This window comes from Petaurus breviceps, unplaced genomic scaffold (assembly GCF_028583685.1).
Source record: "Petaurus breviceps papuanus isolate PSGF00001 unplaced genomic scaffold, PetGlider_PUasm1.0 90994, whole genome shotgun sequence".
Taxonomy (NCBI): domain Eukaryota; kingdom Metazoa; phylum Chordata; class Mammalia; order Diprotodontia; family Petauridae; genus Petaurus; species Petaurus breviceps.
Genome location: NW_027187393.1, coordinates 3,095,001 through 3,115,859, shown reverse-complemented (window position 1 = coordinate 3,115,859; position 20,859 = coordinate 3,095,001). Strand labels below are relative to the sequence as shown.

The 20,859-nt window shown below is 41.4% G+C and overlaps 1 protein-coding gene across 3 annotated transcripts in view; it reads left to right on the top strand.

Moving 5' to 3' along the window:
- RASGEF1C (RasGEF domain family member 1C) overlaps window positions 1-20,859 on the top strand; it is a 207,829-nt gene that overhangs the window by 37,414 nt on the left and 149,556 nt on the right. For all 3 annotated transcript variants that reach the window (XM_069077816.1, XM_069077817.1, XM_069077815.1), the window contains exon 2: window positions 20,116-20,261. The gene's annotated coding sequence lies outside the window, so the exon portion shown is untranslated. The remainder of the gene's footprint in view (window positions 1-20,115; window positions 20,262-20,859) is intronic.

Genomic DNA, 20,859 nt, shown 5'->3' with positions numbered 1-20,859 from the left:
GCCAGAATGATGCTGTGGGTACCTGGTTAGGCTTCTGACTCAGAGAATTCATTGTGCCAAGACCAGCTTCAGAAGAAAGGTATGTCCATTTCTAAGTAAGAACATTGCCCTCCATATCTTGCTGAGTTAGTGGGTGGCAGTTGGCATAAACAGAGAAGCACCATCCATCCAATATGACAAAGAGCAGCTATCATTGCTTTTAAAAACTGAAATTAACTCTCAGTTGATTTGGGCACAGTCATATCCCCAGGCTAAGTCAGTCACTGAAAGCAAAGAAGAATGTATTTATTGCCTTGGGGAGCAATTTACTAATTAGTTATTGCCAAGACAACAGGAAAGGTAGAACTTGTGAGGAGAGAAAGAGCCCAAGACCTGTTCACTCTGATCCACTGAAAGACCCCTGTAACCTTGATGGGCATGTTGCTGTTGCCAATGTACAGCTTTCAATAACAAAAACAATCTTCCTAATGCGCTCAATTGATCATATTGCTTCTCTGATCAAAAACCATCAGTGATTCCCCGGTGCTTATGGGATAACATAAAAACCTTGTTATTTCAGAATTTCAGAGTTGGAAGGTATCTCAGAAGTCATGTAGGCCAACCTGAAAACATTCCTAACAAGTAATCATCCACGCTCTTCTCCAGGACCTCTCTGAAGGGATGAGGCACCTCGGTTTCCCCTCTTAGCTCTAATCAACCTTATTGCCCTCTCAGGACCAAAAAACTCAACCAAGTCTGATCATTTTTCACATGACACTTTTTCATCTATTTTAAGGCAGCCATCATGTCCCCTTAAGATTTTTCATTTTCAGGCTAAACTCCATTTCTTTCTGCTGATCCTTCTATAGCACGATCTCAAAGCCCTCCCATATTCTTTTTGCCCTGTGCTTGGTGCTTTCAGTCTATCAGTATCCTTTCTAAAATGTGACTCCCAGAACTCAACATGGTACTCTGGATGTGCTCCAATCAGAATGAAGTACAATGGAACTTTCACCTCCCTAGACCTGGACATTGTGCTTAACATCATATTGGTTCTTTTGACTGCCATGTTACAGTATTCCTTTATTTTGAACTTGCTTTCTACCAACTCCTGCAGATATTTGTCAGAGGAACTGCTTGCAAGCCAAAATCCCCCCTCCCTCCATCTTAAGGTACTTGATTTTATGAATCCAAGCATAAGTCTTTAAACTTATCCTTTTTAAATTTTGTCTTACTATATTCAGGACAATGGTTGAGACACTTTTGTCTCCTACCTACATGTTTTGTGTTACCTATTCCTTCTAGCATACAAATTTGTTGGAACATACCATGTATGACTTTGTTCTAGTTACTGATAAAGTGTTAGCCTGCACAAAGCCCAAGAAAAATTCTTTAGGCAATCTGGGCTTAGAGACCTCTTTCCAAGTTGACATTGAACCATTAATGACTGGTTAGAGCATTCAACCAGCTCCAAGTTCACCTAACTGTAAGACTGTTCAGCCCACATTTCTCCATTCTTTCCATAAGAATAGCTTGAGATAACTTTGTCAAATGCTTCTTTAAAATTAAGGTGCACTCTCTGTGGCACCAGTCTGATTTCTCCTGACAATAACTGTCCAAAAAAAGAAACAGGGTTAGTCTGGCATGACCTGTTCTTGGTGGAACCATGTTGGTTCTTTTTTGATCATTGCTTCTTTTTTCTAGATATTAACTAACTTTCCCTTTAATAACATATCCCAAACTTTCACCAGAAATAAAATTCAAGGTTTTTGGCATAACACAGTTTTTTAACTCATAGGATCATAGAGTAGTAAAGGAGCTCCAAGCCATCTAGTCCAACCCCTTAATTTTCCAAATGAGGAAACTGAAGCCCAGAAAGATTAAATGCCTGCAGGGCCTGAGGTCCTCATGTAGTGTCAGACGAAGCCTTTGAGCCTAGGACCTCTGACTCTAAAACTAATGCTTTTTCTTTTTTTTTTTTTTTAATTTACTTTAAAAAAGCCTGCCATTGATATCCTGTGTTTTTATATTGACAACATTTCCTTCTGAATCACTCCTTTTCCTGCAAAGAAAGTCATCACTTATAACCAATTTTTTAAAAAAGAAAACACTCAGCAAAACCTATTAACACATTGAAATAAATGTGATGTTATATGCAGTGTGGTGGTTATTCTTTCCATTTGCATCATTGTGATGATTGTGCCTATTGTTTTCCTGGATTGACTTATTTCACTTTTTTCGTAGAATTCTTTCCATTTTTCTCTGTATTTGTGATGCCTACCTGTTTCTTATAGGCCCATAATATTCCTTTACATTCAGTTCTGCACTTTGCTTAGCTATTCTCCCACTGAGGGACATCTACTGTGTTTCATTCTTTGCTGCCATCAAAAGTGCTGCTATAAATATTTTTTTGTGAAAACCAATGTACTTTTCCCAGTACTAGACTTCCTCTTGTTTTTATTTTTGAAAATCCACATGCATTTTGTTTTTAGTTAATCCTGGAACATATCCAAGATCATTGACAGCGGCTCAGCAATCACATATCCTCATTTTTAGAACGTGGGACTCACAAACACCTGCCCCTGGGGACCATCTCTGCTCTTTCTAAACCATATCTGATCTTGGTGGGACTAGCAATACTCAGCCATCAGTTTTCTAGAATCAGAGTCACACACACACACACACACAATAAAGTTGGAAAGGTTACTGGATATCACTCAACAAGTGTTTAAGTATCAGGCACTAGGCTAAGTATTGGGGATACAGGTGCAATGAATGGAGCAATCTGTACTTAAAAGAAGTGTATATTCTGATGGAGGAAGACAATAGGGATATAGACAGTGTCCCAAAAGTGGTAGAGCAGTTCTAAGCTATCAAAGCTTCTCTAGATCCAGTAAAAAGGCAGTTAGGTGGCACAGTGAGTAGAGCACTGGGCTGGGAGTTAGGAAGATTCATCTTCTTCAGTTCAAATCTGGTCTCAGACACTTAGTAGTTATGTGACCCTGGGCAAGTTACTTAACCCTGTTGGCCTCAATTCCTCATCTGTCAAATGAACTGGAGAAGGAAATGGCAAACCACTCCAGTATCATTGCCATGTAAGCTCCAAATGGGGGTCATGAAGAGTCAGACATGACTGAAATGACTCAACAACAACTATAAAAACCCAAAACGGGGCCCTTTAAAATCTACTTTCTCTCCTTCTCTAACATGAGATCAAAGATGGAATGGTCAATTCTTCCTAAGGTTCCCATCATTTTACCTCAATTAAGCTATAAAAAACTTAAAACTACACTGACACTTTTGGAATATCCTGTATAAGTATATACAGATGCATATAATGAGAAAAAATACAAATAAATAGAAAGTTAAATGCAAGGTAGTTTTGGGGAGGGAGGCCACTAGCAATGGGGGATCAAGAAAAGTTTCATGCTGTATGAGGTGTTTGAGCTTAGTTTTAAATATTAATTTTTTCCAATTGCACATAAACCAATTTTTAGCATTCGTTTTTTAAAATTTTGAGTTCTAATTTATCTGCCTTCCTCCTGCCTCTTCCTCCTCATTGAAATGGCAAGAAATTTTATATAGGTTTTACATGTTCAGTCATGCAAAAAATATTTCCATATTGAGCTTTGCTTTAAAGGAGGAAGTGAGGAGAAAGTGCATTCCAGGTATGGGGGCCAAGCAGTGCCTAAGCACAGAATGGCATTTCCGAGGAGCAGTAGCAAGGCTGTTTGGCTAGAACACAGAGCATGTAAAAAGGAGTATATTCTAAGTCTAGAAAGATAGGCTAAAGTTACCTTGTAAAGGGATTGAAATGCCATTGAGTGGAGTTTTTATATGATCCTAGAAGAAGGGTTCTTAACCTAGGGTCTATGAACATCCAAAGGGTCTATGGGTAGATTTGTGTGAACTTGGGTGGCAAAAAATTACATCTTTATTTTCATTAACCTAATTGATATTTAGCATTTTCTTCCATAATTTAAAAACATTATTCTGATCCATGGGTTTCACCAGATTGTCAGAGTGGTCCATGACACAGAAAAAGTTATGCCTTAAAGAATACTGTCATATGGTTTGTCCAGGCCTAATGACTTGAAATCACCCAAGGGCAGATATCCTCTTAGTCTCTCCCTATTTATCTTGGTTTCTTTGATGACTTCCTTTCAGTCATCTTTGTTTTATCCCTTCCAGTCCAAAGATTATTTTTCTTGGTAATAAAAACAGAGGAAAATAGGAATTGAGTAGTTCTGCCTTCTTTGAGTAATCCATTATTGTTATCTTATTTACCTCAAGCAGCAGTCCTGTCCTTTTGGGCTGTTGTGAGGATTAAGTGATAAAATATATAATAAGTGCTTTGCTTAATCTCAAAGCTCTATATAAATTCTATTAATATTGTTGCTGTTGTTACTTGCTTCTAGGCTCTCTTTTCTATTTCTTCCTTCTGTCTATGTGGTCTGGAGGGTAGTCATATGACTATCACTTTTTTTTCTCCCTTTGGGCATCCTTTTCCAACTTCTGCTACTTTTATCAGTAACTTTGTTTGTGAATAAGGCATTCCATTCAATAGCTATATGCTGGTCCTGGTTACTATTCCAATTATGTCTCTTAAGGTCATTACTTAAGGCCTTTCACAATCTCAGTCCAACCTACTTTATTTTACTTCTCACTTTACACATTCCAACAAAACTGGATTCCTGGATCTTTCCTGATCTAGTCCAATACTCTCCTTACCCTCTTCATGGATACACACAGGCTTCCCCCATGCCTGGAGTGCACTTTTTTCATTCTGCCTGTAGAAATTCCTTTCTTCCTTCAAAAACTGACCAGATATCATCTTCTCTCTGAAGTCTTTGCTGATTACCTGATCTGAAAGTGAGCACCCTCATTTTAAATTTTCCTGGATCATTTTGGCTGAACCTTTACCTTTGCCCCCATCACATTCTACTTTGACACTCATTTGTGAACTTGTCCTATCTCCCCTCTTGTAGTATAACTTTCTTAAGGTTAGTGACTGCCATTCTTCATTCCAGCACCTCTCCAGCACCAAGGACAGGGCTTAGCACCTAGAGGAAATTCAATGCTTATTGAAGTAATAATAATAAAATAGTGATAGCTAGCATTTATATAGTAAATTATAAAGTTTGCAAAACATTTTACCAAACTGATCTCATTTTATCCCCACTACTGTAGATAGAGCACTGGGCTTGGATTCAGGAAAACTCATCTTCCTGAGTTTAAATCTGGCCTCAGACACTTAAACCTGTTTGCCTCAGTTCCTCATTTGTCAAATGAACTGGAGAAGGAAACGGCAAACCACTCCATTATCTTGTCCAACAAATCCCACCCAAAAGGGGTCATGAAGGGTCAGACACAAGGAAAACAACTGAACAGCAACAAAACAACCCTGTGAAATGGATGCTATTAATATCTAGATTTTATAGATGAGGAAACCATGGCTGAGAATGATCATTCCTTGCTCAAGGTCATATAGCTAATAAGTGTCTGATGAAGAATTTGAATTCAGGTCTTCCTGACACCAAGTCCAGGGAATTTACCCAAAATGCACCCTCAGTGCCTCCCAGCTAGAGTCCATCATCAGTTGTGGGGAGTTCCCCCTTTTCCTCCAGAGGCCCCTTGGTTGACCTCTGTTATCACTTTGGCTTCTTCAAGAATGCAAAGGGTTCACTAATGCATTGTTGGTGGAGTTGTGAACTGATCCAGCCTTTCTGGAGAGCAATCTGGAACTATGCCCAAAGGGCTATAAATACTTTCATACCCTTTGATCCAGCAATACCACTCCCTAGGGTTATATCCCAAAGAGATCATAGAAATGAGAGAGAGAAAGACCCATATGTACAAAAATGTTTATAGCAGCTCTTTTTGTTGTGGCAAAGAATTGGAAATTAAGGGGGTGTCCATCAATTGGGGAATGGCTGAACAAGTTGTGGTATATGCATGTTATGGAATATTATTGCGCTATAAGAAACGGGGAGCAGGCGGTCTTCATATTTACCTGGAGAGGCTTAAAAGAACTGATGCTGAGTGAGAAGAGTAGAACCAGGAGGAATTTGTACACAATTACAGACACAACGTATGTGTGAGGACCAACTTTGATAGACTGGACTCTTCTCAACAGTGCAGGGATATAAGTCAATCCCAAAAGACGCATGATGGAGAGAAAAACGTGCATCCAGAGAAAGAACTAGAAAGAACTAAATTTATATCCAGGTGGAAGCAAAATACCTGATCTTTTTCATTCTCTTATTTGATTTTATGTCCTCTTTACCATTTTTCATTCCAGCTGGTACAATCCATCCTTATAACCTGACCATTGTATAATGTGAAAGTATTTACAGATCCTATACTTGATTATAAGACGCCATGGGGGGGCAGGGAGGGGGACAAAATGTGAAATTCAAGGAATTGTGGAATTGAATCCTGTAAACTAAAAGGAAACAAACAAATTAATAAATTAAAGAATTAAAAAAAGATGTCTAATAAAAAAGAAAAAAAAAGAATGCAAAGGGTTTTATAGCTCAAAGTCTTCTTCTAAAGTCACTTACCTCCTGGGAGGCAAAACTTGCTAGACCTTTTCCTGCTTGTACAAAGAAGGTTAGCTTTACTTGAGCCCCCCCAGCCCTCAAGGCTTCAACTCACATGCAGAGGAGGGTGCAGCCATCTGTGCCTCCAGTGGATTAATGGTAGTTTTTGAAACCAGCTTTAAATCCATTGCAATTTCCAAAACCAAATGGCAGGACTGGACAGATGTGCCTTGGATCAAAGAACCAGCCCCTAAGTTTAGCAGCCAGATGATATTTTTCAGCTTTCTGGGAAAGAAAAACAAAAGGATTGTTTCTATAAGGCACTGATTTCTCACTTCAATTCAAAACTGGAATGAGTATCAGTTCTTTTTCCCAGAAAAGGCTCAAAGAGGGAGGGAGCTGAGCCCAGATGGCCAGTGTGTCTCTTGAGCCACATTCTAAGTGGAAAAGGAACTGTGGCAGCCCCTTCTCATCCTGTCCCCTCTTTGGGAATGAGTAGAGGATGTAGCCTGAGTATTGGTAGCTGAGACATTCTAATATCCCCGGAATGTTGCTCCAAGATGTCTGCCCAGAGGTCATGATAGCCTGTGTTTTGACACCTTCTAGTTGTCTTGTTATGATAGCAAAATGGGAGCTGAAAGAAGGAAGCTTAGTTCTGGGGTGAGATTGCATTAAAAACCCCAGGTTCCAGGATGAAATTGCTGGACACCCTGGTGATCAGGTTCTCCGGTTTTGTGGAGTTGTAGACAGAGTGTATTGGGCAATAATTCGGCAAATCATAGATATCTATTGTGGTAGAGACAAGAAATTCTGGGTTCTGTGGGCATGGTGATCAGTTTACCCCAGCTCTATTCCAAAGCAGGGGGCTTGGGCTGTAGGTTTTTTAGGGTAGATTCCCAAAGGCAGAAGCTACTGAGTGTAGTAGAGAAAAATGCTGAGCGAGTACCTAAAGAGACTCAGGTTCTGGCCCTGACTCTAGCTCTGACATTTGCTAGCATGAGACATTGAGCAAGACACTTTAAAACATGCAGCTAAATAACTCCTGCCTTGTTTCCCTCACTGGGATATCATGAGGGTCAAATGAGGTAATGGATGTGAAAGAAATTTTTAATACTTGTAAAGTGCCCCTTTCCTTAATAATGCAAATGCTGTGAGAAATTGTTATTTTAGTTCTCTTAGTGCTGGCATGAGTAGAAAGCAATGCCTACTGCAGCTATGTGTATAGAGTCTGTTTATTTGGTGTTTAAAGAGATACCAAGAGCCATTGGGAAACACGAACCCACCACATCTGGGGTGGCAGAATGCTATTGTTTCCAGGCTTGGCAGGTGAAGCTATCATATATCATCCTCTTCCTCCTCCTCTTCCTCCTCCTCCCCTGGGTTTGGGTCTTCATCTGACCTTTGTATTTCCTTCACAGCTGAGAACAGTGTGCCTGTGTACAGTAGGTGCTTAATTAATGCTGTAGATAGAATCATTTTTTTATCCCCTGTAGTCCTAGCAACTTAACTACTATGCTGGATATCTTCCTCAATTTTTCCTGACTTCAAGGGTGCTAACAGAGCTCTCAGGCATGAGTCAGCTTATCACCCCACCTCACTACATGACCAGACAGTTTTCTCTTCCTATCCTACATGTTCTTTTTTTTTTTGGAGGGCAATTGGGGTTAAGTAATTTGCCCAAGGTTACACAGCTAGTGTTTGCCTTGTGTGTGTGTGTGTGTGTGTGTGTGTGTGTGTTGTGTCTGAGGCCAAATTTGAACTCAGGTCCCCCTGACTCCAGGGCTGGCACTTTACTCACTGCGCCACCTAGCCGCCGCTATCCTACATGTTCTTGATGACATCTTTTATTCCTATTATTCTTTGAAGCTTCTTGTTAGTTATATGTTGCAGTCTGATCACACCCACCATGCACTTGTCTTTTGATCTACTCATGGAATGACATAAGCCTTGGCCCTTGCCCTCATGGAGCTTACAGTCTTGGAAAGGGAATAAAATATTAGTGTCAAGACCAACAAGAATGAGGAATACAAAGAAATCTGGGAAGAACTTTATGAAACAATGATTTTTTTTAAAGGACTATTTAGAATAAAGATGTGCACAGTGATGATGATCATATGAGGAAAAGTGAATGAGTGTGGGTGGAAAAAGAATCCTTATGGGAAGTTGGAGGGATTGAAATAGCATAATGCTTCATTTGACAGCATGAGACAATGGAAAGAATACTGGCTTTGAGGCAGAGGACCTGCGTTCAAATTCTACCACTGATGCTTACTGTCTCTGTGTCTTTGAGAAAGTCACTTAACACCTGTGGGACTCATTTTCCTAGTTTGTAAAATGAGGGATTAGGACTAGCTTGACCTGTGAGGTCCCTTCTAACTCTATATCTGTGATTCCATCATGATTAAAATAAGTAGTCACTAAACACATTTAGTTGTTTGTACTGATGTTCAAATGAAATTTTAGGTGAATACTTAAAAAAAAACGATAGGTATCAAAGGACCTGAGCTGTGACTCTCCCCACATTTGAAGTAATTTTAAAAATCAAGTCACTAAAAATCCATTTCACTATAAGAAGCTGGTGTGTGTGTGTGTGTGTGTGTGTGTGTGTATGAAAGCATAAAAAGCTCAATGAACTTAGCCTGATTAATGTTGGATAAAGTCTTGCCAGGCTCTTAACACAGAAAAATAAATGAAAGAAAGAGAGCCAGGAAATCAATTGAAGTGCAGTCTAAAGGTTTTGTAAAAGATCTATCCTGGAGAAGCAGCAGCAACAGCAGCAGAAAGGCTTCCTGAAAGTGGTCCAGGCCATGATGGGACAGTGGATTGGATGGAGATGTCTTCTCAACAGCTGTGCTCAGCTCCATTTTCAGGATGGTGGGGACCAGGCCTTCATCAAGGGCCCCTCTGGGCTGGTGGCAAAGAGGATTCTAGGGAACGGACTTTTTGGTAACTTGATTATCAGTACTTCCCCTATGGTGCATTGTAATTCACCTGGGTACCTGAGAAGGAGCTTTTTGTACCTGGTCTTTTCCTATCAATGTTGCATGAGATATGGGACTCAGAGAGCAATGTAGAGGTTAGCCTGATTCACTTGTATTATGCAGGTAGGACCCAGCCTTAGTGGAAGCGGGAAAGCCACTTAGACATGCTTCTGAAGACACTATTGGACCCATTTCTAGACTGGCAGCTGTGGTCTCTAAGCTCCAGCTCAGCTGCCAGTGAACCATGTACACTACAGCAGAAATAAAGGATAGGAATGGAGAGATCTTGGAGACCAGTTCTTGCCTGACCATCCTTGGTGAGCAAGGTATGGGGACCTGCCCCATAATGCCCTTGACATTTATTTATTTGCATCCCTCCCCCTGCTGATCTGGGTAGGTCAGACAAAAAGCAGGGGTGTCCTATTCATGAAGCCAGGTGGCATCTCCAGATGTGAGATTCATTGATAAGAGTATTAGGAAGGTGAGGGACATCATCTCTTTTTGGAAATAATGAAGAGAAATCTTCAGTTGGACTCTGAATGATCGCTTGTCAGAGATGGACTAGAAAGGATGTTCATATCAGATAGGGTTGGACAAGGTGACTTCTAAAGTTCCTTCCAACTCAGAATTTCATGATTTTGTGTTAGTGGGTAACACGTCTTAAGACGTGGAAGAGCAGCAATGCTAGAAACAAGGGTTTCTTCTGCTTTTCAGGTTACTTTGCGTCATCCCTCTTGACCCAATCTTCAAGATACTTTATTATTATTATTTTTTCCCAAGGCAATCAGGGTTAAGTGACTTGTCCAAAGTCATACAACTCATAAGTGTCAAGTGTCTCAGGTCACATTTGAACTCAGGTCCTTCTGACTCCAGGGCAGGTGCTCCATTCACTATAACACCTAGCTTCCCCAAGATACTTTAATCAATTCATGCATCAACAAACATTTATTAAGCACTTGTTATGCATGCATGTATCAAGTACTGGACCAGGCCTGGGGCTATCAAGAAAAACCAAGAGTCCCTGCTCTCAAGGGGCTTAAATTCAAATGGAGGAGACACTGCATAGGTTATGTCACCATTAGAAACTGTAAGTTCTTTAGAGACAAGAACCATGTCTTAATGATCTCTGCATCCCTCTTCCCCATGGTGCCCACAGGGGGCTACCCATAATCGATATCAGGAAATATTTGCTAAATATTTATTGAATAGAATTGTAGTCCCTTCAACATGGATTCACAGGGATAGCCTAGTCCATCTCTTCATTTTGCAAAGGAGAAAACCAAGGCTCAGAAAGGAGATTGTTAAAGATCGAACAATGAGTGAGGAGCAGAGCTGGGACTCTATAACCTAGGGTATCTGTCTCTTTGTGTTGAGAAAATTGAGTCAAAAGCTAGGGCACCTAGCACACTGCCTGGCCAAGCAGGGATTTCCTGAATGAATTAAAGAGGGTTGAGAGGCTTGTGCTAAGAAGTAGGCTCTGAACCCTCCAGAATATGAATCCCCACTACCTATGTATTTACCTTCCCAGTAGCAACCAGGGAATGCCTCTCTCCATGGTACTACTTTGGCTGATGTCCTGAATATAGTGAATGTTCAAGAAGTGTTTGAGTACCTTGTTGCTTGATCTAAGCTTGGTTGTGAATCCAATTGAAACACCGATGACCAGCCTCACTTTTTCAGGAAGAATGAAATGAAACAACATTTCTTTTTTTTTTTTAAACTTTGTTTTTTTACAACATTATTTTTAAAAAAATTTCGGTTCCAAATTTTCTCCTTCCTTCCCTCACCTATTGAGAAGGCAAGCAATATGACATCAATTATACATATGAAATCATGCAAAACATATTTCCATATTAACCATGAAACAGGACTTTCAAGCATCTGCAATGTTCCAGGCACTGTACTAAATGATGGGGTTATAAAGAGAAAAAAAAAGAAAAAAAGTCTCTGCCATCAAAGAGCTTACATTGTAATAGCCAGGAATTGGTGTTTGGGTCAGGGAGTCAGAGGGATGGTGACTGTCCAGGAACAACATTTGATTTTATCATTGTTCAGAAAACAAGAGGTAGAGAGCAGCAGGTGGGGGCATGTGGAGGTAGGGGAGCTAGTGCAGCCATTGGCAAGGCATGAAGATGGCCAGAGTGGATCATGGGGGATCACTGCAGAAATACAAAATGTGGATGAGGGACGATTTGTGGAGGAATGAGACAAAGCAGTGGGAAGAGCACTGAGCTCTTAACATTGAGATCCAGGGCCTGAGTCCTGGCTCGTCCACTTAGCAGCTGTCGGGCCCTGGGAGTTACTTGACCTCTGTAGAGTAAAGAATCTGAGTGAGACGTTTTCATGTAGCCTGGTATTGCCCGTCTTCCATTCTCCCAGGGGATCAAGCTTCTTGACTTCTCACCCTGTCCAATCAGCTGCTGTATCTTGTTGTTTCTATCTCTACAACATATCTCACATCTAACCCTTTCACTTTAGCTCAGGGCCTCATCACCTCTCACCTAAGTCATTGCAATAACATCCTAATTGATCCCCCTGCCTTAATGTGGAAGGACCAAGTATGTCAACTGAAAAATTTGCTTGGTCCTTTGAAGCATTCTGAAATTATAGTCTTCCTATTGAGTCTCTCCATACTCCAGGCCATCTGGTGCAAAACTGCCTGGGGGATTTTTCTAAAGCACAGGTTTAAGCATGTCACTTCCCTGCTTAATAAACTCAGCTGGCTCCCTGTTGCCTGTGGGACAGGGGTTTTTAAACTTTTTCAGGTCCTGGACTCCTTTGGTGAAACCTCCAGACCCCTTCTCAGAAGCATGCTTTTAATAACTGGAAGGAAATATTAAATTTTAGTCAGAGGTTAGCTAAAATAATGATGTGATTTTTCCCATTCAAGTTTACAGACACCCTGAAAACTATGCACAGATCTCTTGGGGCTCAGTGAACCCCAGCTGAAGACCTCTTGCTCTAGGATGCCACTCAGTAGCATTTAAAGCTTTTCACTACCTGATTCCAACTTTTCTTTATAGCCTTAGTATATACTGCTCCCTTTCATACACCTGACATTCCAGCCAAATGATCTTCTTATTCTTCCTCATTCATAACACTTCTGTGATCTCCCATCTCTGTGCCTTTGCACTGGCTGTTCCCCATGCCTGGAATCCATTTCCTCCTCACCTCCTCTCATAGGATACCTTTCCTCCCTTAAGATGAGGCTCAAGCACCACCTTCTCCTTCTGGGTTTCTGGAACCCCCAAATGCTAGTTTCCTCCCTTCTAAACTATTTTGTATTTATTTATAATTATCCTCTTTATATAGATTCATTGTACACTTATTTCTTGTCCCCCCCCAAAAAAAAGTAGGTTTCTTTTTTTGCTTTTTTGGAGGGGGAAGATAGGGCAACTGGAGTTAAGTGACTTGCCCAAGGTCACATGGCTAGTAAGTATTAAGTGCCTGAGACCAGATTTGAACCTCAGGTCCTCCTAACTCTAGGGATGGTGCTCTACTCACTGCACCAACTAGCCTCCCCAGGTGAGTTTCTTAAGAGTAGGAATTATTTGATTCATGGTACCTATATCCCCAGTGCTTGTCATATGTGTGTTTGTATGTTTAGTTGTTTTTTAGTTGTGTCTGACTTTTTGTGGCCCCTTTTGGGGTTTTCTTGGCAAAGATACTGGAGTGGTTTGCCATTTCCTTCTCCAGCTCATTCTATAGATGAGGACACTGAGTTAAAATGGGCTAAGTGACTTGCCCAAGGTCATACAGCTAGTAAGTGAGGGCAGATTTGAACTCAGGTCTTCTAGACTGCAGGCCCAGCCCTCCATCCACAGCACCACCTAGCTGCTCGACTATCATATAGTAGGTGCTCAAGAAATACTTATTGATTCACTGATCTCCATTGCCCCTTCCAGGTCTAACATTTTTGAGATTCTGAGTATAGAAAACTAATGCTTGAGTATTTCCTATCCCACGAAGACCAGGATATGGTTTAAGTCAATGCTAACAGAGCAGCTTAGATTCTATCAGGGAATCTTCCTATGACCATCTTCCCTATGACCTTCAATACCAACCTTCCAGGTTTTTGCTCCGGGGATAATGTTATTGTTTAGACTTTCCCCAGAGAGGAAATGACTTTGGAACATGGCCAGGAGTACGGGGACTTCAGGGGGTCAAGTTCAGCCACAGAGCCCCTTCCCCACCCCACCCATACCCCCAGAAATGGTTGATGAAGATGTTGCATTTTGCCTGGTCCTGCCCAAGATCTGGGTGAAGCTGCCATGTTACTGAAGGGCAGGTTCCTGGTACACTGTATGTGAGCAGGCCCTCCTAGGAGGGGGCCCCAATTAAGCTGCCTGTGCTCTGGCTCAACATCTAAGTGGCCAGGATCTTCTGTCACTGCATTTTGTAAATTTCATTGTAAAATAACAATCTTTCATAATGACCTGTCAACCTGAATTTAGGTTTTTATCTCCCCAAAGCAATTTCAATCTAGCTGCCTGCTTTAATCCTTTACCCAGTAGTTTGAATTCCCTAGTTGCTGGAAGATTGGAGGAGATTCTTAGGAGCTCTGTGACCTTGGGCACGTCTCTTGACCTCCCTGCACCTCAGTTTCCCCAAGAAAGTGTTGGACTAGATTATCTCTAAGGTGAGTCCTAGCTCTGAAATTCTCTAAAGACCTTTCTCTCTACCCTTCCTCCCACCATGAGAGAAGCCAAGCTTTATAATTTAATGCTTCTCAGAACTAGACCGTATTGGAGAATTGCTAACTACCCTGGGGATCTCCCCGTTAGGAAAATGATACTATTCAGGTGACACCAGACAGGTGGCGGCTCCTAGGAAGCCGCTGATCAGCTGGGCCCAGTGCGGCTGGGCTCTGAGCTCTCTCAGTAAAAGGTCCAGCATGGCTAAGCTATTAATTGCTGATTGTGTGAATCACATTCCCAGGTTGGGGCTCTTCCAGTCACTCAACAGTTGGCATCACTCAGTGTAATTATTTCTTCAGCATCTTCTGTTGTGTTTTGAGTGTTTTTATGTGTCCCCTGAAAGCCAGGCCTTTTATCATCTCCAGCAGCTCTGCCTCCGTCAGCACACCCCGTATTTCTTACTTGACAACATCCTCGTATGGAAATTATTGATGTAGTAAATTAATGTATGAAGCGATTTTGAAAATTCAAGATCAGGTGGCACTCAGAGGCCAGGTTTATCCTGATTTATGCAGGAAACAGCTCTCCTGCTGGACATGGGATTTACTGGCCTGGGGCTGAAGCTGACATTTTGGTAGGTGAAAATAGACACAGCTCATGTCCTAGCTCTGAGTAATTCTTTGGAGCCCCTTTCTCCTCTGGGAAGATGCTCAGCAGAGAGTCAGCCATTCTCTCTGGTGGATAGCCAGTGAATTAGCCCCACTTTCCTCTTTTCCCTGAGTAGCTCAACAGAGAGAGTTAGCCATATTCTCTTGTGGGGGAGTTAATCCCTTTTTCCTCTTTTCCCTGAGAAATAAGACTACCAACCACTCAGTGTCTCTTCCCTTGGGCAGCTAGGTGCCAAAGTGAATGGAGTGTTGGATTTGGAGTCAGGAACACCTGAGTTCAAATCTTGTCTCAGACATTTCTCAGCTGTGTGACCCTAAGTCACTTGACCTCTCAGCCTCAGTTTCCCATTTGTAAAGTGGTGGATAATACTTCCTCACAGGATTGTAGTAAGGATACAATGAGATAACATGTGAAGCAGTTGCAGACTTTATAGTTCCTAGCTATGAGGAGTTTTGAATCATAAAGGATTTAGGGCAAGGGCTGGCTCTTTTCCTGAGGCCAGTTTGGCAGAGAATCAGACAGTCCTGAGGCATGGCCATCTGTTTTCCTTCCTTAATGTATGCAAAGGTTGCCATTCCTCATCAGATCATGTACTATAAGCAAGCATAACCCAAGAGCCATAGAAAGTCAGAGGCAGAAGGGAACTGAAGGATCTTGTCCAACATGCCCAACCCCCACAACTTTATCCATTTTACAGGTGGGAAAACTGAGGCTTAGAGAGAAGTTACTTGCCAAAAGTCACACAGTGGATTTGTGGCTTAGCTGGGTCTAGCATGTGGGCTCCCTGTCCATCTAACTATCCATTCAAGCATCTATCATCCATCCATCCATCCATCCATCCATCCATCCATCCATTCATCTATTCTTCCATCCATCTATTGATAAAACATTTAATAAGTGTTTGCTGTGTTTAGTGTCTTGTGCTGAGAAAAGAAAGATCACAGACTTTAAGAATCAGAAGAGACACACGATCCAAACCACACCTGAAAGGAACCCCACGCATAAGGTGGGCGACAAGTCTCCTCCTCCTCTCTCTGGAGGCCATGCTTGGTGGGGGCAGGGAGCAGCCCGCCCCCTCTGAGGGCGGCCCTTTCTCTTGAGCACCTGTCATTAGCAAACTCTTTCTGATGTCAGCCGGTTTTGCTTTTCTTTGTACCCCCAGCGCTATCACAATGCCTGGCACGCCATAAGCACCTGATGGGAGATTGCTGACTTCTTAACTTGAAGGCTAAATTGGCTTCTCTGCAGATTCTTCCACCCATTGCTTCTGTTCTGCCCTCTGACACCAAACTATAAGTGTAATCTCTTCTTTATGTACTTGGAGACAATTGTAGTGTCCCCTACTACCCCCCCCCCCCCCCCTTCTCTTCTATAGGGCTAACTTTTCTCTCAAGGAATTTTATATATTAAAAATTTCATGTCATGTAGTATATGCTAAATATACTATTTTATATGTTATATACCATCGTTTAATGTTTTATTATTATATAATGTTTAATACTAAATTCTAGTGCCTTCCTTCTGGTGATTATTTCTAATTTATCTTGTGTATAACTTGTTTGTACATAGCTGGTTGTCTCTTGAATTAGATGATAAGCTCCTTGAGGGCAGGAACTGTCTTTTGCCATTCTTTGTATCCCTAGTACAGTGCCTGGCACTAAGTAAGGTGCTTAATGGGAGAAGGACAAATGCACAAATCATCCTGAGACAAGGACAAATTATCCTTAGACTGAGAAGTTCAAATGAAAGGTCCTGGCAAGTTGTGAGAAGAGGAAGAGGAGACGATGTTCCTTTGGGAGGATGGAGGAAAGGGGTAGCCCAGGATTCTTCTTTGCCACTCTGAGAATTATACCCAGTTCAGGTAGGACCTGAGCAGGCCTAAGGTTCCAGGTGGAAGGGGGGAAGTGCAGGAGGCTTAGCAGAGGGCCAAGATTTGGCCCAGAAAGGCTGGCCTTGGCTTTGAGGAAGAGCTGCTTTCTGGTCTTCCTCTTGCATAGAAGAAACTGAATGACCAAGGTCCAGGAAATTCCAGAACTCTCTGATTGATTGAACCTTGTGGAGGATAGGTTTTTTCCTATGAATTTCCAGAAGCTATACGGGGAGCGGGGGGGGGGGGGGGGGGGGGGGGGGGGGGGCCCTGGGGCCTCGAGGCCACATATGTCCCTCTAAGTGCTCAAGTGCAGCCCTTTGACAGAATCCAAACTTCACAGAACAAATCCATTTTATGGGAAGCATAGGAATGGGCAGAATTGTCTTAGCATTGGCCTGGTGCAATATGGTTGGGGCAGGGAGGAGGAAAGGAGAAGGAAGGAGGGAACCTACCTTTTTATTGAATGAACAAATAAATAAAGCATTTATTAAATGATTACTATATACTGGAAGACAGTCCCACATCTCAAGGAGCTCCCACTCAAATGGGGGAGACAACACAAGTCAGAATGGTGATGCCTCTTTTTAAATGTAATTTTCACTGACAAAATGATATCAGTTTTTAACATTGAACCATTTGACAATGCCAAGGACTTTGGTGGCAAGAACTTTCTTCTCTGGGTCTTCAGTAGCTATTCTTGTAACCCTTGCAGGACCAGTTATTCTATGAAGGCTCTTTTATTTTAATTAGCATTTTATTGCTGCTTTTCAGTTTTATATCATAGTCATTTCTAATCTATCACTTCAGCAACAACCCTTTGTTAAGCAAAACTAAATAAAGAGCACTGGTATTGGAATCAAAGGACTTGGGTTCAAATTCTGCCTTTGGCTTTTACTTCTTGTGTGATCTTAGACAAATAACTTAAGTTCCTTGGCTTCATTTCCATCATCTCTTTGGACTAGGTAGCCTCTGAGATTTCTTCTAACTCTAGATTTAGCAATTTATTTATGGATACACTTGACAGTGTATGCAGCATTCTGCCCCCATATTCCTCCACCCTCTTTTAAGGAAAGCAGAACATATTGTTTCCTTGTCTCTTCTCTGGTACAGCTGGGTTGTCATATTTTGAGAGTGTCCAGCTTTGTTTTAGTGATTTTTTTTTCATTTCCATTTTTGTAGTCATTATGTAGGTTGTTTTTCGGGTTCTGCTTTCTTTCCCCTGCATTAGTTCCTATGAGTCTTCAAAGGCTCCTTTGTACCCTCAGAGTTAAAATAATAGCTCCAATATTGTCACCTCATAGAAGATGTAAGATATCTGCAATTTTTCATATTCCAGGACAGCATTGACTTAGCTATCATTCCAGTACCTTCTATTTTGTTCAATCATTTTCGATCTTGTCCAACTCCTTGTAACCCTTTTTGGAGTTTTCTTGGCAAAGATACTGGAATGGTTTACCATTTCCTTCTCCAGTTCATTTTATAGAGGAGGAAATGAGGCACACAGGGTTAAGTGACTTGCCCAGGGTCACACAGCTAGTAAGTATCTGAGGCCAGATTTGAACTCAAAAAGATGAACTTTCTTGACTCCAGGCCTAGTGCTCTGTGCACTATGGCACCATCTAGTTGATGAGATCACCATTTGTTAAATTCCCTCTCTTCAAGGCCCAGACAGGGCCACCTCCTCCCTGGAGCCTTCTGTTACCCTTTCTAATCCACAGCATTTATTAAGTTCCATAAAAATGGTCTTATCCCCTTCCAGTTTCTCCTAGCACTTTGCATTCTTCTCCTTTGAACTTATCACATTCTCTGCTGTACCATAATTCATAGGATTCTAGATTTGTAGCTAGATCCTTGATTTAGTTCCTTTTGGACAGGTCTTGTCCCATATTGGATTATAAGCTCTATGAGAACAGGACCTGCAAATTATCTATTTTTTTTTTTGTATCCCTAGTACCCAGCATAGGACTTAGCAGATACTTAACAGATACTTAGCAGATACTTAACAAATATTTATTGAATTGAATTGGAGTTGCATAGGGTGTAGGGCTGTTAACTCTACAGATTTTTAAAAAAATCTTAGGTGATCATATTTAACTTCAATTGGGAAATTAGGAATCACAGACACTGGGAAATATTAAGACAGCAGAGACCTCTTATAAGACAGAGAGATTCATAGCTCAGCAGTAGAATGGGAGGCTAAAACAGACTTGATTAGCAGGTAGCGACTATCCAAGGTGAGATGATAAGGGGGCTCTTGGTGCCCTCTTTGAGTTCAAATCAGCTGACCAAATGGACATTCCAGGATTCTGAAGGAATGGGCAGTTGTGATGGTTGTGCTACTGTTACCAATCACTGTAAAGTTATAAAGATTGGGAGAGATTCTAGAGGACTGGAGCTGGATGAATGCTGTTTTGATTTTCCAGTTGGAAAGTTGGTAAATTGAGAAGAGATAGGAAAATGTGTTGGAATTAGATTCCTGTCCACATTCTAAAACATATATTATCAAAAGGATGGTTCTTGAAAACTTAGAGGAAGTTGGAAGCACCTACTTTTGAAAAGGGACAGGATCAAAGTAGAGAATAAAACAAGTGTGGAGTGGGATAGGATGGAGGGAAATATAGTCAGTCTTTCACAATATATCCACTATGGAAATGTTTTGCATAGCTACACATGTACAACCTATATTGAATTGCTTATCTTCCCAGTAAGGGTGGGTGACGAGGGAGGAAGGGAAAGAATCTGGAACTCAAAGTTTTAAAAATCAAATGTTTAAATATATATAAACTATTATTAGTATTATTTTACATGTAACTGGGAAATAAGAAATACAGGCACTGGGGCATAGAGATCCACCGTGCCCTATTGGAAAGTCGGAGGGAGGACGGGGGAAGATATGGGAGAGAGCAGATTGGGGGAGGGGGTATACAGTGGGATTGCTGTTTTGGGCTGGTGGGTAGGGGAAAAATGGGGAGAAATTTGTAACTCAAAATCTTGTGGAAATGAATGATGTAAACTAAAAAATTTAAAAAAGAGAAAATGAAAAAAAAATAGCATGAGAAGAAAACTTAGAGGAGAAAGGGAGAATCACCAAAGATTGTGATCACTGTGGTCCTCATGGGTACATCAAGCCAGAGTAATCTACTTATTTTTCTTTTTTAATTAATTCATTCATTTGTTTTAGTGAGAGGACCAGACTGGTAAATCAAGGAGATGCCACATAGTGTATATGGATTTCAGCAATTTCAGCAAAGCATTTGGTGGGATCTCTCATGTTACCCTTGCGGATAAGATGGCAAAATGTGATCTAGGTGATAAAATAATCTTATGGGTACAGCTAGGTGGTGTGAGCTCTGGACCTGGGGTCAGAAAGGCCTGATAGAGCAGCTCAAAGCTGGGCTCTGGGTTCATCAGAACTCATGCCTGCTTCTTGGTTTCAGGGATGGTTCAAGCTCTGTACATCTTCAGAGTGACAGACTTGACCTCTTTGGAAGTTGAAAGAAGAAAGAACTTGGTTTCCATTGGGGGCTCCCCACCCTTGAGAGGCGCCTGTCACAAGGTGTGAGTACGTCATGCACAGACTGTGGTAAGTAGGATGCTTTTTCTCCTTCTGTGCTTTGGGGCTATTTTTGCACACTTCTGTCGCACCGTCAGTGCTGGTGTGATAGATTTTTTTAAAGTGTGAGGTTTTCAGCAGCCAGAATTAGAGCAGACTCTGAGTGCATCCTGGAATACTTGGGACTTGGACAGAGGAGACTTTGTGTTCTACCAAGGCTAGCATATGGTGCCTTAGAGTCTGGGGCTTGGGAGAGCTTAGATGAAATTTTCATAAATTAACATGTCACATGCTAATAGCATCACACATTTCTCTGCTTTATTATTTATAAAAATAATTTCTTATAAATAATTATTTATAAGAATAACTTTTTGTAAATAATTATTGACAAGAATATTTCATAGAATATAGGCATCATGGCATAGTGGATAGAGTCCCAGGCTTGGAGTCACAAAGAACTGGGTTCAAATTTTGCCTCTTAATAGCTTGGGCAAGTATCTTAAGCCCATAGAGAAACATAGGCCTTGCATATTCAGTTATGGATGGGTTGTGATCTGCCTCAGTGGAAATCAGAGGTCCTTCCCATGACAGTCTCTCTCCCATCTCTATGCCTCCGCTTTGGTCATTT